The following is a 21,797-nucleotide window of genomic DNA, read 5'->3' as shown; positions in this document are numbered from 1 at the left end:
GGTGAAGGGGCATGCTATCTACCAGGGTTTATTCCTTATTTCTTACTGATTACGTTGCTTAATTCCAGAAGTGTTGGCCATCGTCTTCTTTTTTTTTTTTTTTTTTTTTTGCTTCTTTTGTAGTGCCTCTCTATTGCCTCCGAGGTTAAAATATACTTTTCCTAGTTTCTGTTATGTATATAAATACTATCCTTTATTCTGTCATACCCTTGCAATATATTTGTCTTTTATTCACAAGCCTTTGGGTTATTTTAATAACAATTCATGTGGATGGAGGAGGACTATTGTAGGCAGCTGCCCCTTACTGTTCTTGTCAAGAATCCCTAACCCCATCTCGCAATGTTAAGTACTAATTTAGCCAGTGGTATGAAAATCCCAAAATAGAACTGTGGCAGAGCTGATATATGTCATGACATATATTTAGATAAAACAGAACCTATGGTCAGACAATTCTAATCTCCTATTCCATTATGACTATGTGTCTCAGCATAACTAGTACATCTCAATCAAATCAATCTTTCTCATCAAGCACCTATGTATTTTGTTCTCAAATCAATAATCTCCTAGTTCACTCTTTGTTATTTGCTTTCCCCCCTTTTTGCTGAATCATTTTGATAATTAGCCTTCAGAACTATGGAGTTCATAATGCTTTTATATGTAGGGTTGTGGATGAAATTGAAAAATTTCTCTACAGCCTGGAATAGCAGAAGCTGAGGACAGCACAGGAGAGGTCCCTATGCACAGGGACCAAGGATCCTGGGAGCCAGAAAGAAGGTACAAAGACAAAACCAAGGCGCTCTCCATTCTCCAGTGGAGACCCACTGTGAGGAGCTGGGTCTGTGTAAGAGAATCGACTGGGATTAGAAGCAGAATAAGAAAAGTTGGAGGAATTTTCTGGAAGGCATAAGAAGTGAGAGGACAGAGGGCTTTAGGAAAAGAGATTTTCAAAGTTAGACTTAAAGTAGAGCAATCAAATGATGGTAGGGTATAAGTTAGGGCTGTGTGAGGATCTGACTGAAGTGAAGGGAGGGGACGGGGACCTAAGTTGACCTTTCTGTCTCATTCAGGTTTCAGACAATGCTGGGTAAATATCCCATAGACACCGTAATGGAGGACTCCACAAGAGAAGGCCATGTTGATTTTGTTTTCTCAGGCACTTCTAGGTAAGTGGGATCCCAGAGGAATGAAGGCTGGCAGGGGGTGTGGGTAGCTGAGTCATTTGAGATGAGCAGATGAAACATCCACCAAAAGAGATGGCAGGCAGATGGCAGAATGGTGAAATTGTGGTCTAAATGAAGGGTATGACATTAAAAGAGAAAAAAATCTTGAACTCTTACTGGCAAAATGCTACATAGAGGTTGAAAAATGCAGAAAAGAACTAATTCCTAATGGGGTGAGCCATAGGTTCAAATTCCTTTTTAACTTAAGAGCTTTATGAGGAACCCTAATTCCCCCTCCAGATGAATGAGCCCATGGCTCCATAATTGTTTAGCTCAGTGTATTAATCTGTTCTCACAATGGTAATAAAGACATACCTGAGACTGGGTAATTTATAAAGGAGAGGTTTAATTGACTTACAGTTCCACATGGCTGGGGAGGCCTCACAATCATGGCAGAGGGCAAAAGGGAAGCAAGACAGGTTTATATGGTGGCAGGCAAGAGAACATGTGCAGGGGAACTCCCCTTTATAAGACCATGAGATCTCATGAGACTTAGTTATTCACTATCACGCGAACAGCACAGCAAAGTCTGCCCCCATGATTCAATTACCTCCTACTGGGTCCCTCTCATCACACGTGGGAATTATGGAAGCTACAGTTCAAGATGATATTTGCGTGGGGACACAGCCAAACTTATCACCCAGCCAGGGGTGGCTTTTTCTTGTTTCCTCTCTGAAGGGTGAGATGCGCTGCTTCAAGGCTGCTGAGGAGACAAAGTCAGGGCTTAGAATCCACCCAGAGAGGAGGTGGTGTTGAGTCCCGTGAGTTTCACTCAGGACTGACAGTTCATACTGTCCTTCTCCCTTCATCTTGTCTTTCTGGAAAACCTCTGCTGACTCAACCCTCAGTTGTTCCTATAAACTCTAAGTCTTGAGCTTGCTTTTTTCACTTTCTGTAGCCCTAGTTCTGCTAACATTGTATGTAACCTGTCTCCCCTCTGCATTTTAAATTCCTTCCTTTGCTTTGCTCTTCACCAAACCTAGACCTGCTCTTGTTTTACAAGTTCTCCTGTCTCAGTGTGGACAGCTGGTAAGACTGAGCTCCTCTTAGCACAGCCTGGAATTAGTGCCAGGTAGAAGTGAAAATTCACGAGGAAGTGAACGATGAAAACACCACAACCACTACTTCCTTCTCTATTGTGTACTGAGGGCTCTCCATGCAAAAAGCTGTTTTACAGACAAAGGCCTCTAGCTAGTGGTTTTCATCCCTGAAGCCTGTCATTTTTTGGGGCCTTGGAGGCACCCACCCTGCTGGGGCAAATTGCAGGCGTGATTCACTTTGCTAGAATGGAAGTACTAAGAGAAGAGTGATGTCTACGTCAAAGCCATTCTTGTAGATAAGAAAAGCAAGTAGCCAGATTGTGGACTCATTTGAAGGGAATTTGGAAGGCAGTATGGGTAAAACCCTTCCCCAAATCCCTATTTTGCCAGTAAGATACTTTAGCTGAAGACTTTGAGATCTCTAAGTGTCTCTCATCAGAACACAGAGACATCCTCCAGCAAGGAAATGCTTCATGCTACTACCAGTGAAGGGCCTGGCATTCGTGAGGATAGCAGAGATCCAGAATCTTGGGGGGAATGGTAATCAGGACAAATGCTGGGCATCCCGTCAGAAGTTCAGGGCCCACTGCACGCCAGTGTAGGTGTGCAGATGAAATATCTGCCCAGTGTAGGGGATGCCACCATAGGTAAATGTGGCCTATGTCCAGGCTTCCCAAGGCAAGCGTTACTCACTAATGATCCCTCTGCTCACACCTTTCTGTTCCCTGCCACCTCATCACAAGTTAGACAAGCAATTTGTATTCTACATCATTCCCTTCCACATTAGAGTTATTTACAGCTGGCAGGTAAATTTCCACATACTTGTTCCCAGGGTTGAGATAGTAAGCATGATGCCCATCTATGTTGTTTCTAGGAACAGAACAATTGTGCTCAGGAAAAGGATACAAGGCAGGAAGCAGTGTATCTGCTATTTGAGGCCCTAACTGTTTTACTGAACATTCAGGCACTGTACTGGGTTGAACAGTGTCCTTCCAAATTTCAAGCCCACCCAAAACCTGTTATTGTGACCTTATTTAGAAATAGGGTCTTTGCATATGTAAACAAGTTAAGATGAGTTTGTGCTGGATTAAGATAGGCTGTAAACTCAACATAACTAGTGTCTTTATAAGAAGAGAAAGTTTGGACATATAGACACAGACACCCAGAGGGAACAATGCCATGTGAAGACAGAGGCAGAAATTAAAATTATGCTGTCACAAGCCAAAGAATTATCAGCAAGCACAAAGTGGTAGGAAAAGGCAAGGGTCAGAAACATCCCTTGAGCCTCTGGAGGGAGCTTGGCCCTGCCAGCGCTTTGATTTCAGACTTCTAGTCTCCAGAACTGTGAGAGAATCAATTTATGTGTTTTAAGACATCCAATTTGTGGTAATTTGTTTTGGCAGCCCCAGAAAACTAGGACAGGCCCATTGTAATAGGACTTTCTTTCCAACCTCTTCTCCCTTTTCTATCTTCCTAACATGCTATACTCAAACCACACTCTACCTTCGTGGATGCCTCATTGAATAGTGCTTTTCGTTATCATCCTCATCATCATCATGATCAACATCATAAAAGCTAACACACTACCAGCCCTTAATACATCCTTGGTCCTTAAAATCATCTCTGCAATAGCAAATGTGAATACTCATCTTATAAAAGAGGAAATTAAGCTGCAGATATATGATCCCCAAATTCATATGTCTAGCAAGACGAGGAGCCAGTTTTGAAACTTGACAATCTGTTATGAATATCTTAGCCATTTCACAATTCTACTGCCTTCAACTTTCTTCTCTAGCTTACAAACTCCTTCTTATGCTTCTGTATGCTCTTCCACAGTCTTCCCAGATGCTCTCTCTCCTTTGCTCCTTGAAAACATGCTTCCTCTCCTTCCCTTCTCTGAGATCCTATAGCCTTACATTTTTCTCCCCATATCATTGTCTTCCACCTTTACCTTTTATGAGGTATTTGTATATTGTGCTCTCTTCTGAGCAATGAGGGATCTTTTAAGGCCTACTCTGGATCTAATTTAAGAAGATATATAGTAGGCCTATCAGCCCCCATAACATTCTGATGGAGATTTTTTACTTCACTTCCCTTCTAACTCTTCTCTCTTTCATACTGCTGCCTGGACTCCCAAGAAGTGGTTTCCTTAGGCCTTTCTTCCCTCACCCCCCCACCCCATGCCCAGTGCATCTTTGTGACATAGACTCATTCCTCCACACCCTACCCTTGCCTACTAGTCTTCTGATTTCGCAGAGTCTTTCCAAGGAGATGGCTAGACATTGTGCCAATCAGAATTGTATGAATGTTAATGGCAGGGAGGTAGCTTGCCATCCCCCTGCCCCTTCTGCATCCAGGTGATATGTGCACATATTAGCAGGAAAAAATACTTTAACCACTTTGAGGCCATTTACAGACTAGTGAGGAGGAGATTTTTGATATGAGGTGCAGGAGTCCTTTCCCTGGTACTTCCATATAATGCCACCTAGTGTCCCTTTTAGCATTATCTGTTGGTGCCTGTTGAGACCTGGTAGCCTTGACAAATGATCAGCAGCCCCAAGGCAATAGCAGAATCCTTTGTTACGACCATGAAGTTGAAACCAGTTGAGCTTAAGTATGTTGGATATCTAATGAAATTAAATTTTTCTTTCATTTTTCAATAGCCTTAGTCTCACTGGTGAACAGGAGAATGAAGACCAGTATTCAGGCTCAATCCTACATTCCTGAGCAAATATGAATTGTTAGTCTGCCATCAGTTCTGAAGAAATTTAGCCATTATACCTCTTGGATCCAAGGGTTATGGCAACTGATTTAATTCCAAAGTTTATGCTTCAGGCAAAATAATACTCAAGTAAGATTTATCATCACTCTCTGCATCTAAGAGACACCAATAATATAAAATATTGGCACTAGCATTACTTTTTAAAAGTATTCCATACATATTAGGCATTAGACAATATCTCTGAAAATGACAGAATCTAAGACAGGCTACCAAAGATAGTAGAGTTATATTTCTTCCCTGAAATTGATGTCCTGACCCAAGTATAAGAATCATGTGAAATTCCCTGGAAAGGTATGCAGGAAAGCTGTTATCACAGGCATTTTATCATCTAGAAAACCAAGATCCAAGAAGAGAAGTTGCTGTGTTGAAATTACACAGTTAACATCTTCTTGAGCCAGATGGGACCCCAGGCCACCAGATCCAATGCTCTTCTCCTCTAGGAGACCAGCCTCCCCACTCTGTGGTTAGGAGACCCCTCAGTTGGTTATGCCTGTTCCTCTCCATGAAGGCCTTTGAGATCATGATGTCATAGGATCACCATGGACCTTGTTGCAATTTTGTATTCTACATTTGGTTTTCCAATTAAGTTTAAGGGCTTTTTAAAAACACAACTTGAAGCTCTAGTTTTCTAGATCTCTTATAGTGTACAGCTTTTCATATAACTGAGCTGTATTACGGCTTTTTCATTCATTTTACAGAGATCTATGTGACAGTCACTTTAGAAAACTCCTAACCAGCGTCAAACATGTCTAATTTTTGTACCTCAATTTAAAAATCATGTTATAAATGACTAGCCCATTCCTATGGCCCAAGAAAGACAAGTATTTAAGGGGCTCCTGAAATATTCCTTTGTAACTTTTCCTGAATTTAAGGGAGAAAGAAAATAGATTAAAAAAAAACCAAGGTTATATAAAGAGTGGATTCTAGGAATTTATATCTTCTTTTAAAATGAGCCTAAACAGTCTTGACTGCTTCCTAAAATGTTTAGAACCTGCTATTACTTTTGAATATTTTTCTTCCAATCCCCTACTCTTATTTCTAGATGTCTGATACATTTTTTTTGCTTGTTTGTTTAGTGATATTCTGCGTTCATGAATATGATGTTCCCTTAGCGCTTTAGTTATTTTTTCCTTTTCACATCCCTCGACACCTTCATTATTATTTGTTCAATGTCAAGGCAGATATTGATAGATTTTGTAGTCCACTAAGGTAAAATCACACTCAATACATGCTCAGTAAGTGATGAATGAATGGGTGATTAACTAATGAAAGAACGAATAAATGCTGATGTAACCAAGTTCCTGTGTTTAGTCTCTACAAAAACCCAACAGCTTTATTCTGTTTTATCATCATAAATGTCCACCTCTAGTCATACACTGACTCTAAACCCTCTTGAATTGACTCTTATAAAAAGTTAGGTACTGGTCTCTCTAAACGTTTCACACACCCACATTCCCACACATGCAGGTCACAAAAATATGATGATCAAAAGTTGGCAGAGAGACACACCTCCCCAAAATGCCACTAGTTCGCGACACTTTACTGAGTGCCTGCAGAGAAGCCAAGAGGCAATGGTCAGCAGTATGATAAGTGTTGTGATGAAACAAGAACAAGGTGCAATGAAAGAACCCAGAGGGCAACCTGAGATTCTGGGGAGGCTGCCTGGATGGAGAAGGTGATGCTGCTGTAACTACTGATCCCCCATCCCCACAGTGACCTGGCCACAGAGTGTGCTGGGCAGCATTGTTCCATTGCTATCATTTCACAATGCACTGGGGACTTTGCATTCGATACATTTTTCCTGATTGATTTTACCTGGGACAGTGACTATCTTGTTTTATAAGCCACTTGGAGAAAGGAGCTTAATTACCTTAATGTTTAGCATATAGGGTCCATCCCAGCAGCACACACAAATCCCGAAATGCTATTTGAAGAAAATAATGACATTCTTATTTTTGTACGAACTCTTGGTATTTCTGTAGACAGTTTGCAGCCTTTCTCGTCTCTCTCTTTGCTTTCAGGCAGGCCGAATTTGAACAATCATTCTGAAAGAATGCATCTTTAAAATGGTTTGAAAGGTAATCCCATCGCCTATAAGATCTGAGCCTTAGGAAGCTTTGGGGATAAATCAACCTTGGTTTTTCCCCCATTGATACACCTATTCCTATTTCTCATAGTTCAGTGCCCTTCTTTTTTTGATACACTCTCTCTCCTATGTGTCTGCACCTGGGGGAGATTTTAGGAGGTTTTGAACTTGTCTCTTATCTTAATCTTCCAATAAAAATGAGACCATCCTTTGCGTTTCAGAAGATAGCTTTGTAAAGCAGCTTCAGAAAGCCGGGGATTTGAGACTTATTGAAGGGTGGTGGATTTATGTAGCTCCGTTTTATCAGCAGTACCAGATTCTGCCGAACCTGGCCCTATTTCTTTATTTGGAGGCACTGCGGTCACAGGTTGCATCTTCATTTCTGGTAGTTTTAAATACGGTTTCGCTTCATGCTGCCTCCTGCTATGCTTAGGAATGGACAGGAAGTGGTGGCTTCTGGGCACGAACCATTCAAGATTATTTCCTGAAAAGTGACTGACACATGTGTAGTGTATGTATGTGTGTGTGTGTGTGTGTAGTGGGTGTGTGTGCACTCTGGGCCTGTGACCTTCAGGGACCTACTGGGACTGCCCACGGTTCCTGGGGGCATAGAAAAGAAATGCTCGGAGTTTCCTGGGAAGCTTACCCAGAGGCTAACAGCAAACAATGGCAGCTGCTTCTCCTTTTGATTGACTGGATGTAATATTTATTTTTAACTGTCCTGTCTTGACTCACTAGCCTGTTTTGAAGTACTGGCTAAAGATTAGTCAAGTTCCCTTCTTGAGCAGCTGATTAAGTCCACACCCAAAACACCTTTCTTATGGGATTCTCACACACCTCCCACTCCAGGGCCACTATGCCTCAGCCCTCATGCCCTGGAGCCTGGTACTAGACAACTAGGACAGCACTTATGCCCCAGAAATTACTCAAATTAGCCAATCCAAGGGGATCCTGTGAAACCTAACCACACCCTGCTTGCCATGCATACTCCAACAAGCTGCTACCCTGCCTCCAGGTGGGTGCCCCTATGTGGCCCTGCTTGGCAGCCTTCTGTCATTCAGAGCTGCAAGTAATAAAATAGTCTGCCTTTCATCTATCCAAGAGTCATTATGTTATGTCTTGCCATCAAAAGAATTTTATAAAAGAGCAGGACACTGTTTAAGAGGCTTCATTTTCAGGGACTGAATGCATGGACTTAATTGGCTTAAGCAACAAGAAAATTTTCTCTCTTCTGTAACAAGAAATCCAAAAGATGTCAGCTTCAGGTACACACTGTTCAAGGCTTACTTTCCTCTTCTCTGTAGTTCTGAAGGCTCTTTCCTTCTTAAATGCTGATTTTTCCTTTAGGCTGTTAACAAGATAATTCCCGTTGTTCCAGGCATCCTGATCAGATATAACAATGGCCATAGGTAAGAAGAAGAAGAAAAGGAAACAAAACTCTTCCTGTTATCTTCCTTTAAGAGTGAGAAAAAAACTCTTTGAGAAACTCCCACCTCCCTATACCCAAAAGACTTTCCCAGGAACATCATCAGACAAAATCCTATTGTATATTACATCCCTAATCCTGCACCAATCACTAAAAAGGGAAGAACCAACAGATTCAATTGAACAGAATTCTGAATGAGGTCAGTCTCCCTTGAAACTCATGGCAACATGGAGAAGGTTACATGCCAGAAAAAAACTGTGGATGTGTTTTGTTTGTTTTGTTTTATTTTGTTCTATTTTTTTTTTTAAGAAAGTATAAATGGATGTTGAGTATGGAACCCACAGTGTCTGCTGCAGCTAGGTATGCACCTTATTTACCTTTATCTTCTAAACTTACTTTTACAAGCTCTTATTACCAGCTTCATAACCTTTGGCAAGTTACGTAGACCCTTTGAACTTGGATTTCCTCATGTATACTGTAATTTTAGGAAAAATTATCCAGGCACATTTCTCATCTTTAATACATAAGCCAAAGCATAATATGACCGACCAATGGCTGGTATTTCTTGACTCTTTAGACAAAGTCATATCTTCCTATGTGAGGAATCTGCTTTAGAATGTGAATATTTCTGAGAAAAGGAATAACTTACTGTACCACTAAGGAGTGGCTGATGTTAGATCCTGCTCTGTGATCAGGTTTGGCAGGGGAACGTGAAACATGGAAGAGCCTACACATACTGGGGATTTGACATTTGAGGGTGGGACAGGGCAGCACCAAATCCTGTTTATCCTCTACACTGCTCCTCTTATTCCTAGCATGGGAAAATATCCCAATGCCTGTGATGAAAGATGTTAAGAGAGATAGAAGATACTTGCAGGGAAATAACCAAGCATAGGAACTTGGAAACTTCTCTCCCAAACCATGAGAGTAATGCCTTACTAGTGAAAGCCACAGGGAAATGGGCAAGCTGGGGTTGGTGAGGTGGAAAGGACGTTTGACAGGGAGACAAACACCAAGTTCAAGTTCAGCTTCACCATTTCACTTAATTTTACCCTAAGTCCTGAACCTATTTTAGCCCCAGTCCCCATTTGTCAAATGACAATAAATGTGTCTTCCCTCCCAACCTCTCAAGGGACCATGAGAATTGAATGAAGCAATGGAAATACAAGTGCCTTGAAAAACATTGTCATAGAAGTGGATGAGAATATGCTCTGTGTCTTTCAAGATAGCCTGAGTCCCCACACCTAACCTCTCTCTTTACTAGTCAGATCAAGCAGCAAATGTATCATTTGGAAAGAAATATCTGGGCTAAGAGTATTTTCTAATGTGACAGTTTTGGAAAATTGACAATGCAAAATCCAATCCTCTTTCCCATAAGTAACTGATAAGAGAAAGTATTCAGGAAAAATTCTTTCCAAATGGCTCCTTGCTAATAGCATATATATACAGATGTATAAAAATGGAGCACCACTATTAAAGATATCTAGATAATGCAAAGCCAGATCAGTGTCTCAATAAGACAATGGCAAGACAATGAAACGAATGTGGCAGCCCCCCACAGTCTATATGACCTAAGAGACTATTCATTTACTGCTAGGAAACTTCTCGAGCAGAGTCTTCCAGCCCTTGTTGATGACAATTATCTTAGTTCCTTTGAAGACATCTCCTTCAGGAGGGTAATCTTGGACTGGGGGATCATTTCCAGGATAGCTCTTGCTTATAAAACAGCTTTATTACAGTTTTGAATTATTAATTGTTCCCTAATTAGTTTCTGTGATCACAGTTGTCCTTTCATTTCCAATGATGTGATCACTGTAATTTTTATAAATAAAAAGACTAAAGGCATGGACTTCAAATGCTCAGTAGTGGCACAGCTGGGGATCATATGTCTGCTGGGATGATTTCTATGTCTGTTTAAAGCCTTGTGGTTTGTGGGACTCTAGGACTGAAATGTAGGATTTCCCATGCATGTACTGCTCTGAGAATGTGTGTGTTTGTGTATATGTGCTCATGTGCATTTGTGTGTGTGTGTGTGTGTGTGTGCAAACACAGTGGTGGCAGGAACTAGGCTGGTTGACTCCAAAGACCTGCACCTTGTCTCTGCTCTCTAACTCACTAGGGTAGCCAGAGACAGTCAATGTCCCTTCCTGGCCTTGCGCTTCTTGTCTGTGTAACACTAAGATCATAAAATCTGTTCTGCTTATTTCACAGGACCTTCATCAAAATTAAATGGTACATCATAAGAAAGCATCTATAAAGGAGTTACTGTCAAAGACACTCATCAGACACTCAGCAAACAGAACCCCTAGCCAATTCTTAGCAGCCAGCTTATATCCAACTTTTTCATAAACTATTTCTAGCCTTCTTCAGCTAACACATTTATTTCTTCTCTCAGCTGCTATAGAACCAATAAATTTCACACAACTCAGCCCCAAATTACTTTCGTCTCTATTGGTTTCTATGTGAGTCTTGTCTCTGTGGATGAACTTTAAGATTCTTGCATTTGGAGCCAATGCCCTACATAAGAGGTGATAGACTAGTTAAGAGCAATTGTTTTGGAATCATCAGACATTGGAACAAATCCTGGTTTTGCCTACAAAGTTGCTTGACCTCTTTAAGTCTTAGTTAATGTTCTGAAAAATGGGAATAATCTCATTAATATCTAACTCAAAAAGTTGGTGTGATTATTAAATAAGGTAAAAATCTACACCCTTTAAGATAGTTTCTGGAAAATACAATAGTAAGTACTTAACAAAGGTAGTTATGATTACTTAATAACAGTAGCCAAAAACATTACAGTATTATCTACAATTATGACCTTGAGATACTCTAAGATTCTAGGGTACCTTTAGAATCAGTGAAGAAAAGTTACATTCAAGTTAAACACACAGTTAGTCTTTAGTGTGTTTTAATAGAATTGTAATTCTTTAACTGTTATAACTTGCCTAGACTTTTGGTACTTCAGGGTGTCTTTATTATTCCCAGAGAACAAAATTGGTGATTTGGGCCCTCAGTACTTTCATGTTGTTCCTGTTCTTATGGACTCGTCAGGCTAGTACTCTTTCATCTGAAAAAGGCTACCATAGGCCTGACCTGACCTCCCTTTCTGCTCTAGATTCTGATCCATGCTCACGGTTCCTCTGTGCAAAGCCTGTGATCATCTCACACATGGCCTGGTCTGCAGGTCTTGCCGGTGGATTCCAACATCTACAAGGCTATCTCTTACTTTGAGTGCAAGAGTTCAGCAGCAGCAAAGAGGAAGAACTTTACTTTCTGTCTTTCAGGTAGACTCTTCTCAACCCTGGGCTTTACATTATGGCAAACTAGAATTTTTTTTAGAGCAACATCATTAAGTACTAGGAAGAAGCTATAATACACCCTGTGCCCAGGACTTGGTTAGAAATACAATAAACTCTAAATCTCCAGTTATGCACTCCAAGGGCCATTTGGTATGTGGGGTGAGTCCCATGGAAAGCTAACACAGATCACAGCAGGAACCCTTGTCACAAGTCCTCCACTTCCTGAGACTGCCATTTTCTTCAAGATCTTGGTAAAAAAAAAAAAATTGAAACGTAAAGGTAGGTACTATGAGAAGTCTGCTGTGTGCTCCGCAAAGATGCTTGAGATGGGCAAAAGGAAGGGTGATTTTCTTTGCATCAGCCATTGATGAAGCTGCCTGATCTCTGCTGTTGTCATCTTCTGATTTTGGCCCTCAGCTCCCAAGACTGGCTCAGTTTTCATCACAGTAGGCTACTCTTCCTCCCTTCATTGACTAAAAATATATCACTCAAAAAATGTTTATCTGATAAATACTTACTGAAGGATATGAAGAGGTAGTGCTAGGGCAGGGAAGAAAAATAAATCAAGATCAATGTCAAACAACACAATTGCCTGAAATTCCCCAACCAATACCTGGGGCCCCAGCTTGCCCCAGTGGGTGGGGCTCTCTTCTTCCTTGCCTCTTATCTTCCTGCTTCTTGTTTTTTCCAGGATTCTCTTCTCCTACGCCTCATAAGATATAGTGAACAATTCTCAAATGCCTCTTACTTTTGTGGGCAGAAAAGTTTTAGTGTCTATTGTGTTTTATTCTTAGCTTCCAGAAATTCCTGAGAAAAAATGGGAGGATAGGGTTGTTATGTATACTACCATAAGACAATCATCAATTTGTCTGAAACATAAAAAACTAATTCTCACTTTTGGTGATTTATCTTACTTCCCTAATATATAGAGGCAGCTCAGTCACTGCTTTTTTAAAAAAAATAAATTACCTGCATTAAGTTTACAGTAAGTAAGGGGAGAGGAGGTTGCTGTGGATGAAGATATTCAGAGGAGGCAGTAAAAATGTGGCTTTAGCCTGAGTCCTAAGATCTTCAGAATGAGACTGAAAAGAAGGGTGAAGAAATATGGCAATATGACGAAATTCTAGACTTCATGTTCTAGCTCCCTTGCAATCAGGTGTGTTTGGCCAATGGGATGAATGGGCATAATGTGAACCATCCTTAGGTAATGCACTCATACTCTTTCCTTTCTGCCAGCTGAATCAGTAGGGTGCTGAGGACCTGGAGGAGGGAGCAACAGGTGCAAGAAGTCTGGATCTCTGAAGTCTGGACTGCATGAAGCAGAACTCTTCTGCCAATGTATAATGGGCTTTGAAAAATGTCCACATAATTTTTGTCTTGATCCAGAGAGGTGAGTAGTATGTTTGCTAATCTCTACATCTACTTTTACCTGGGTCTTCCTCTCTACTTGGAGAAGGATCTCTTGTGTTTACTGAATAGAGTCCTTTCCTTGTCTTTAGTACTAGCCTCAGGAATCACCAGAAAATCTTTCCTAATTTCTAAGTGACTATTAGCTCTGTATTTCAGTAGTAGCTCAGTTGATATTAGCATAGTTTAAACGAAGAGGTTAGCATTTTCTTTATTCCTCCAGATGAATATGAAGAAGTAGCAGACTTCTTGGAAAAGAGGTTGGTAACTTGTTCTGTAAATGGCCAGAACGTAAACATTTTAGGCTTTGCAGGACATACAATTTCTACCATGCCTAATCCACTCTGTTGTAGCAAGAAAGCAGCTGTAGAGAATAAAATGAATGAGGATGACTTTGCTCTAATAAAATTGTATTTATAAAAACAGGCAGCAGGCTAGATTTGGCTGTAAGCCATAGTTTGATAAACTCACTTTAGAATATTCCTTAGGCCTTCACAATTTCCTGTAGGATATAGGGTACACATCTTCCCATCCAATAGTGAGCACCTTAATTCTATAAGCACATAATAATGATATATGCATCTCTTCATATCAGAGAACGGAGCCAGCGCTTGGAAACCAACAACATCAATCAATGTTTCTTAATTCAAAGTGAACTGGAACCTGGTAAGCTTTAAACAGTGGAGTAATAGCCACCCTGGAGTAAGAACAAGTCAATGCATATTCAATATAAAATGTATTTTTTTCTTCTTTTTTCTTTTCCCCACCTAAATTCTACTGTTTTCACCTTTGTAACTGGATTACATTTGAATGATAGCACCAGGAAGAACAATGATGAAGAAAAATAACTAAATCATCACTCTTAAGTCCAATATCTGGACATGACAATACATGTGTGTATATATGCATTATATATGCATGCATTATGTATGTGTGCATATCATTCTATCTATACATTTTAAAATCAATACAATCAAAGTGTTTATACTTGGTAGAATTTTTTTTTACAAAACATATCATAATAATTATCTCATGTCCCTATATAGACAAATAACTTCAACATAACATTTATCTTTTATTTAAGCATGATAGATGACCAAGAAATATTTTTGAATGGGCAACAATCATATTTTACTCTAATCTTATTTGTAATGCTGCAGAATTTTTCATTTAGTATGTAGATATTTAAGTTAAAAATTAACAAATTTCATCTGTTAAAATTATGTCCATATTGATAAATGTGTTTATTCCAATGTTTTTTCATTCATTTTTGAATACTTGCTATATTAATGTATTAACATAAAATCATAAAAAGGTCAAAATATTTGTCAAAATTTAAGAGTTTTTATAAGCCTTGATAAATTTGCAGATGGGCTGGAATTTGAATTAAGGCAAAACAAATGATCAGCCTGCTCTATTTCCAACCAAATATATGAAATAAGGGATATTCATTGTTTCATAAATTTTGGAGTGAGAACCCAGGTAGAATTTGAGAAAGAAAATAGGCCATTTCCTTATGACTTGGTAGAACACTCTGATGACAGGAGTCCACCAAATCAATTCAGTTCATCCCACATTTATCGAGTTACTAGTTTGTAAGTCTTTGGCTTTGATTTTACTCAAATGAGCTTATATTCTGGCCGAGGATAGTCCATGCAAGAAATCAAATAACCCAACCCAATCTATGAGGCCAGTGTTACCCTGATACTAAATTCAGACAAAGATATTACAAGAAAATAAAACTACGGACCACTACCTGTTATGAATGATGATGCAAAAGTTCTCAATAAAATAGTAGCAAACTGAATCCAAACATATAAGAAGAAACATATACCATAATCAAGTCAGATTTATCCCAATAATGTGAGATTTGTTTAACCTGTGAAAATCATTTGATGGAATGCACTACATCGGTAGAACAAAGAACAATAGCCACAAAAATATCCTAATAGATGCAGGAAGAGCATTTTATAAACCCAATGCGCATTATTGATAAAACCACCACCACAACAACACTCAACAAACCAGGAATAGAAGGTAGCTTTTTCATCATAATAAAGGGTATCTATGGAAACCCTACATGTAACATAATACTTAAAGATCAAAGACTGAATGCTTTCCCCTTAAGATCAGGAACAAGACATGAATGTCTGCTTTTTTCAATTCCATTTAGCATACTAGTGAGGGTTCTAATGAGGGCAATTAGAAGGAAAAAAATAGCATTCAAATTTGAAAAGAAGTAAAATTTTCTCTATATACAGGTGACATGATCTCGTATATAGAAAAATCTTAAGAAATTCACAAGAGAACTATTAGGGATAATAAATGAATTTAGCAAGGTTGCAGAATATACAAATACCAGTTGTAGTTCTTTATACTAGAGATGAAAAATCCAAAATAAAATTAAGAAAACAATTCAATTCATAATTATATTAAAAATAATAAAATGTTTAGGAATAAATTTAACAAAAGAAATGTAAAACTTATACTCTGAAAACTATAAAAACTTGTTGAAAAATATTAAAGAAGATTTAAATGAGTGGAAAGAAAGCCTGTGCTTATGGACTGAAACCCCTAATATTTGAAGATGCCAATTTATTCAAACTGATCTACAGATTCAACACAATCTCAGCTTCCATTGCGGAAGAAATTGATAAGTAAATCCTAAAATTCATGTGGAAATGCTGGGATATCAGAATAGCCACAACAGTCTTGAATAAGAGAAAAGCTGGAGAACTCACTCCTTCCAGTTTCAAAACTTACTGCAAAAGTAGTGTGGTACAGGCATAAGAAGGGACACATAGATCATTGAAACAGAACTGGGATTCCAGAAATAAACCATTACATATGTGGTTAATTGGATTTTAAAAAAGGTGTCAATACAATTCAATGGGGAAATAATCATATTTTCAATAAATGGTACTGGGACACCCTGATATCTATCCACATACAAAATAATGAATTTGGACACCTTCCTTACACCAAACACAAAAATACTCATAAACTTAAATGTAAAACCTAAAATTATGAAACTCTTTTAGGAAAACTTGGGAGTAATCTTCTTAGATAAAACACTAAAAAATGCACAAGTGACAGATAAATTGGACTTTATAAAAATTAAAATCTTTTGTACTTGAAAAGATATCATCAGTGAAAATATACGGCTATAATTAAAAAGACAGATAATAACATGTGGTGGCAAAATATAGAGATATTAGAATCCTTATGAATTGCTGGTGGGAATTTAAAATGGTGAAGTGAATTGGGAAAATAGTTTGACAGTTCCTCAAAAGGTTAAACATGGAGTTTTCACATGACCCAGCAATTTCACTCCTATGTATACATGCTAAAGAAATGAAAACGTAGGTCCATACAAAAACTTGTGCATGGATATTCATAGTAGCATTATCCATAGTAGCAAAAATGTGTGAAGAACTCAAATTTCTGCCAAATGTTTAATAAATAAATCAAATGTGCTCTATCCATAAAAGACATAAAAGAGAATATTATTACACCATAAAAATGAATGAAATATGGATATATCTTAAAACTTGAATGGATCTTATTATGCTGAGTAAATAAAAGCCTGTCGTAAAAGACCATATATTGTAAGATTCCGTTTTTCTGAAAGATCTTAACTGGGCAAATGCATAGGAACAGACAAGTAGCTTAGTGATTGCTTATGGCTGGATAAAAATGAGGAGAAATAAGTGACTGCTAATGGATACAGGATTCCATTTGGTTGTAATGAAAATGTTCTAATATTGACAGTGGTAATGGCTGTACAGCTCTGTAACTATATGGAAACTATTGAATTATTTACTTTAAATGAATAAGTTGTAAGCTGCATAAATTATATCTCAAATCTATTAACAATTTTTTAAGTCAAATAAGTCAAGAAATAAATAGACTATAAGAATGGTGGGGCCAACTTATCAAATAAAAATCATAATCACCATTGAAGGTCGGAAGAAAAAGAGAGGAAAAAGAAGAGAGAAAACAAGAGTCAAGGAGAGCCCTAGAGAGAGAAGGTGCACCTGTTACTCCCAAATAGTAACTTAGGGAAGTAATTCATCCTTTTGTTTTTCTCTGAGGTTCATAGTGAGGCTAGAAGCAAAAGCCCTAATTCATTTCCGTTTTCCAAAATGTGCCTTTGAGCCTATTATAACCTTTGTGCATTAAAGGATCAGTGCAAAATTCTGCCCATAAATGATGACTTCATGGCACTACCACCAGTGTTCACATACGTGGGTATCAGAAAGTAAATGAAGTGTCTGGTGCAAACACAGTGTAGCTTTTCTCAGGGAAAGAATTTGACACTTTTTTTTAGGATGTGGTATGGACATCCTACTCCAGCATAGCAGAGTGCAAGATAAACTGATCACACTGAGCCAAAATGGGGCCCCAGGGAACAATTCCTATCTATCTCTGGAACAAATGTTAAAATGAAAATTGGTCAATAGAATATGTAGACCAAAACAAGACTTTGGTCCATGCTCCTGACAGGAAGGATCCCTAAAATTATTCTAGACCTGGAGCCATTCATTGGGGTCTCTATTCTCTGAGCCTTATCACTACTGGATCCTCAATATAATGGTGCACTGCACCCCACCCTCCACCCCAGAGAATTTCTTTTATTGCCGTTTAAAATTGTGTACAATTAGGCCCACGCATATTCTTCCTGAGAGGCTGTTTACAGTAGCCTCCAGATACCATGGACCTAAAATATATCTGGATCCAACATAATGAGAACTTCCATGCCAACAGTCCTGTTTGTGTGGCAAGAACTCCTAGGTATCGCTTTTATGAGATACCTTCTACTTCTGCATTTTCTACGCGATTTCTGGTTCTCTCCTCTGGGGAATGCTGCAGTACTAAAGAGAATGACAAGTCTGAGATCCCTTGGGTCTGAAATGCTGGTGGTTAGAGTCTGGAGACATCTGACAATAGTGAGGGAGACAGGAGTGGCTGAGTCTAGAGGGCTTGAAGCAGAAGGAAAGACCTCTAGAAAGGAAAAATGATGCCTGCACCTTAGGTGAGTGAGTTAAGAAAAACGACTAACAGCACAGAAGGATGCCCCATCCCTCAACAGAGAGCACACCTAGGAAGTCCTTGTTGGCATCAGGACCTCTCAATCCCCATGTGAGAGAGGCCCTGAACAAGCGCTGCATTTGGTTCTCTCACCAGGTCTTGCCCATCTCCCTGGTCATGTAAGGAGAGTTCCTTTCCAAGAATTCTACAGTTTCTCTTTGTGCACTTCTCCCTTCTTACCCCCAAACACGCACACCCCAATCCCTGACAAGACTGAAGGACCTGCCATGCTGGGCTGTATGGGCAGGCCCCAGAGCAATGCTACCCTCTTCCTCATGACCCCAGGAAGAAGACAGACCTGCATGTTTCTGTCAGAGTCCCTTGGCCATTCTCTCTGCTTCCTTGAGTTGAGCTCTTGGGACCACATTAGCTAATGTGGTACTGCAGGCCTGTTTGGTGGTGTATTGGATGTCAGTAAAAAAGTTTGTCAAGAACATGAGCTCTGGAGTCAGTCTGCTTGATTTTGAACTCCAGCTCTGCTACTTCCCAGCTGAGAGTCTAGCTAAATTGCTTTGCCCCTCTGCACCTAATTTCCACAACTACCTAAAAGAAATAATAACTATACCTACCTAATAGTATTATTATGGTGAGATAATACATGCAAACTACATAGCATAGTTCTTGACATATAGTAAGTGTTCAATTAATCTTAAATATTAACGTTATATGTCTGCTAGCAACTGCTCCGATTCTTGTATACACATCATATTTTAATGGTGGTATGTGACTAGACTGATGTATTTGGAAAAAGTTCTGAAACCATAAACTGGAGAGTTCAGTCCAAATTATTATACTAGTCCCTCTGCTCAGAAGCAATTACACACATATGAAGCCTGTCTGTTCCCAACTCCAACTATAAAATGCAAACGGGAGGCAAGGGATAAAGTTTTACATCTGTTGGAGGGCTTGAGGATGTTTTATAGCAGATTAATCAAAGTCATTGAAGTGATTCTTTCTCTAGACATCAGCATTTTGGTCCTTTAGTTTCTTGTGTGATACAAACATGACCCATACTGTAATCTAATTAATTGCTCTGTGCACAAACACTAATTGCAAAGAGATAAAGTTTAATACTAGCTGTGTATGGGGTGTTAAGCTGTCAGCTAGTTTTTGAAAGGAGAAAAAAAGGAACTCATTTCTTGGAAAGGAAGATGAAAGAATAAAAGTGATTGGATTTAAGCTAGTAAAATCCATCAGGATAAAACATACCCTTGTTTTCTTACCTTTTTGATGAGATTGCTGTGTGATTCATGCATCTCATCTTGCAAGGACATTAGAATTGTGACAAACATCCAGCTGAATATTTTGTTCTGCGAATGAAGGTCAAAAGTATTATTTAAGCTGGGTGTGGAACACCTGTATTACCAAAGGTTTCATCTACAATGCATAGACTTTAGCCCCTATCCTGGAATAATTTTTAAGTAGGGATCTCTCAAACCTGGTTGAGGAATATTTTTCTTACTCCAAGTTTTGTTTGATTTTGCATTTAAACACAATCTAATACCTAACAGGTGCCTGTCATAATTTCTGACACACAAAATACTCAATAAATACTTGCTAAATGAATGAATGAAAAATAAGAATAACTGGGTGTGGTTAGGAAAGACAGAGTATACATACTATGAAGGGTCAAGAAGAAGATTTTACATATGAATGAAAGCATACACAGTTCACTTTACAAGTAAGCAAAAAGACATTGACTATACATTATTGGAAAGTCTGCAGAAGAATGACTGGCCAACTACACATTTCTATCAGTACCTCTTTCTACTGAGTAATGTTATACATTTCAGTTAAAACCTTATGCCTGGGTAAAGGTCAGGCACAGTAGCTCATGTCTATAATACCAGCGCTTTGGGAGGCTGAGATGGGAAGATCGCTTGAGGCCAGGAGTTTTAGTGCAGCCTAGGCAACATGGTGACGAGACCCTGTCTCTACAATTTTTTTTTTTTTAAACAGCAATGCATGGTAGCATGTGCCTGTCCCAGCTACTCAAGAGGCTGAAAAGCAGGAGGATCTGTTGAGCAGGAATTCAAGGTTACAGTGAACCATGATTGTCCCACTGTACTCCAGCATGGGTGACAGAGGAAGACTCTGTTTCAAAAAAAATAAATAAAATAAGACTGCCCTTAGGAGAAAATGCATAAATCAGTTGCATGTGTAACTACCTCCAAAGGAGAAGACTGACCACATTAATTCCACATTTTAAAGATCTGAAGACTGCTTCTGCAAATGAGGCAACCAATAGATCAGCTTTGCTAGAGGAAGGATGGTATGATGCCTGCAATGTGGGTCTATCTAGGTGGGCAGAATTGGGGAGCATCGAGTGGGGGTTTGTAGCAGTCGTAGAATAGTATGAGACCACTGAGCATCTGAAGATGGGAGAAAGGGTCAACTCTGAATTGAAGATTAGGGATGTGGGACGTTGCTGACTTTTAAGCGACTGTCACTGGGGACGCACTATCTTTTAAGTACAGTGAGTGGACATCTTTTGTTACTATTTCACGTTCTGACCAATAGTGACAGGTGATTGTAGAGCATCAACACCAAACAAGTCCTTAGAAATCATTTAAGTTAATCATCTCTTTTTTTTTTTTTTGAGACGGAGTCTCGCTCTGTCACCCAGGCTGGAGTGCAGTGGTGCGGTCTCGGCTCACTGCAAGCTCCGCCTCCCAGGTTCACGCCATTCTCCTGCCTCAGACTCCGGAGTAGCTGGGACTACAGGCGCCTGCCACCACACCGGGCTAATTTTTTGTATTTTTAGTAGAGATGGGGTTTCACCGTGTTAGCCAGGATGGTCTTGATCTCCTGACCTCGTGATCCGCCCGCCTTGGTCTCCCAAAGTTCTGGGATTACAGGCGTGAGCCACAGCGCCCGGCCAATCACCTCATTTTATAGTCACAACTAAGTAATTTGGACAGAGTCATACTTAAGGAACTGGTGACTAGAGCTTCCTACAGTTGGGCTTTTTTAGTTAATCCACATATGCAAGTTATAATTCCTGTGCTTTCTTTATTCCTCAAATTTCACAAGTATGCAAATTTAGGATTTCCAAACTGAGGTGTAAATCACCTAATGTTCACCACTCTGTGGCCCAGTCTGAGCACAGATGGCCACTCTAAAGAAATACACAAGTCTAAGAACCAGAGAAAATGAAGAACAACAATGTATTCAGTTACTCAGAAAAAGACATTAGTAACATTCACCACTCTTAAAAATATTTTTTTCTGGAAGTCTTACTCGTTATAGTATATCTGCCCCCAGTCTCTCTTCCACTTTCTCTAATTTACTTCAAGTTCTCCAGGCTATGCTGGCTTTAACTATCTCAATTTCTCAATTCTGCATTGATTTATATCTTTAAGGAGAGAAAAAAATCCTTTTAGTTTTCTAAAAATTTGTTGCAGCACCCAAGTTTCTTTAAATCCTTCTCCTCACCTGTTAGTTCC

The 21,797-nt window shown here is 39.2% G+C and overlaps 1 protein-coding gene across 2 annotated transcripts in view; it reads right to left on the bottom strand.

Moving 5' to 3' along the window:
* The window catches only part of CTNNA2 (catenin alpha 2), a 1,423,217-nt gene that overhangs the window by 1,309,504 nt on the left and 91,916 nt on the right, over positions 1–21,797 (bottom strand). For both annotated transcript variants that reach the window (XM_063616606.1, XM_063616605.1), the window contains exon 2: positions 19,575–19,661. The gene's annotated coding sequence lies outside the window, so the exon portion shown is untranslated. The remainder of the gene's footprint in view (positions 1–19,574; positions 19,662–21,797) is intronic.

The sequence above is a fragment of the Symphalangus syndactylus genome, chromosome 14 (genome assembly GCF_028878055.3).
Source record: "Symphalangus syndactylus isolate Jambi chromosome 14, NHGRI_mSymSyn1-v2.1_pri, whole genome shotgun sequence".
NCBI classification, from domain to species: domain Eukaryota; kingdom Metazoa; phylum Chordata; class Mammalia; order Primates; family Hylobatidae; genus Symphalangus; species Symphalangus syndactylus.
The sequence above is the reverse complement of the archived record's forward strand: the minus strand, read 5'-3'. Positions and strand labels throughout refer to the sequence as shown.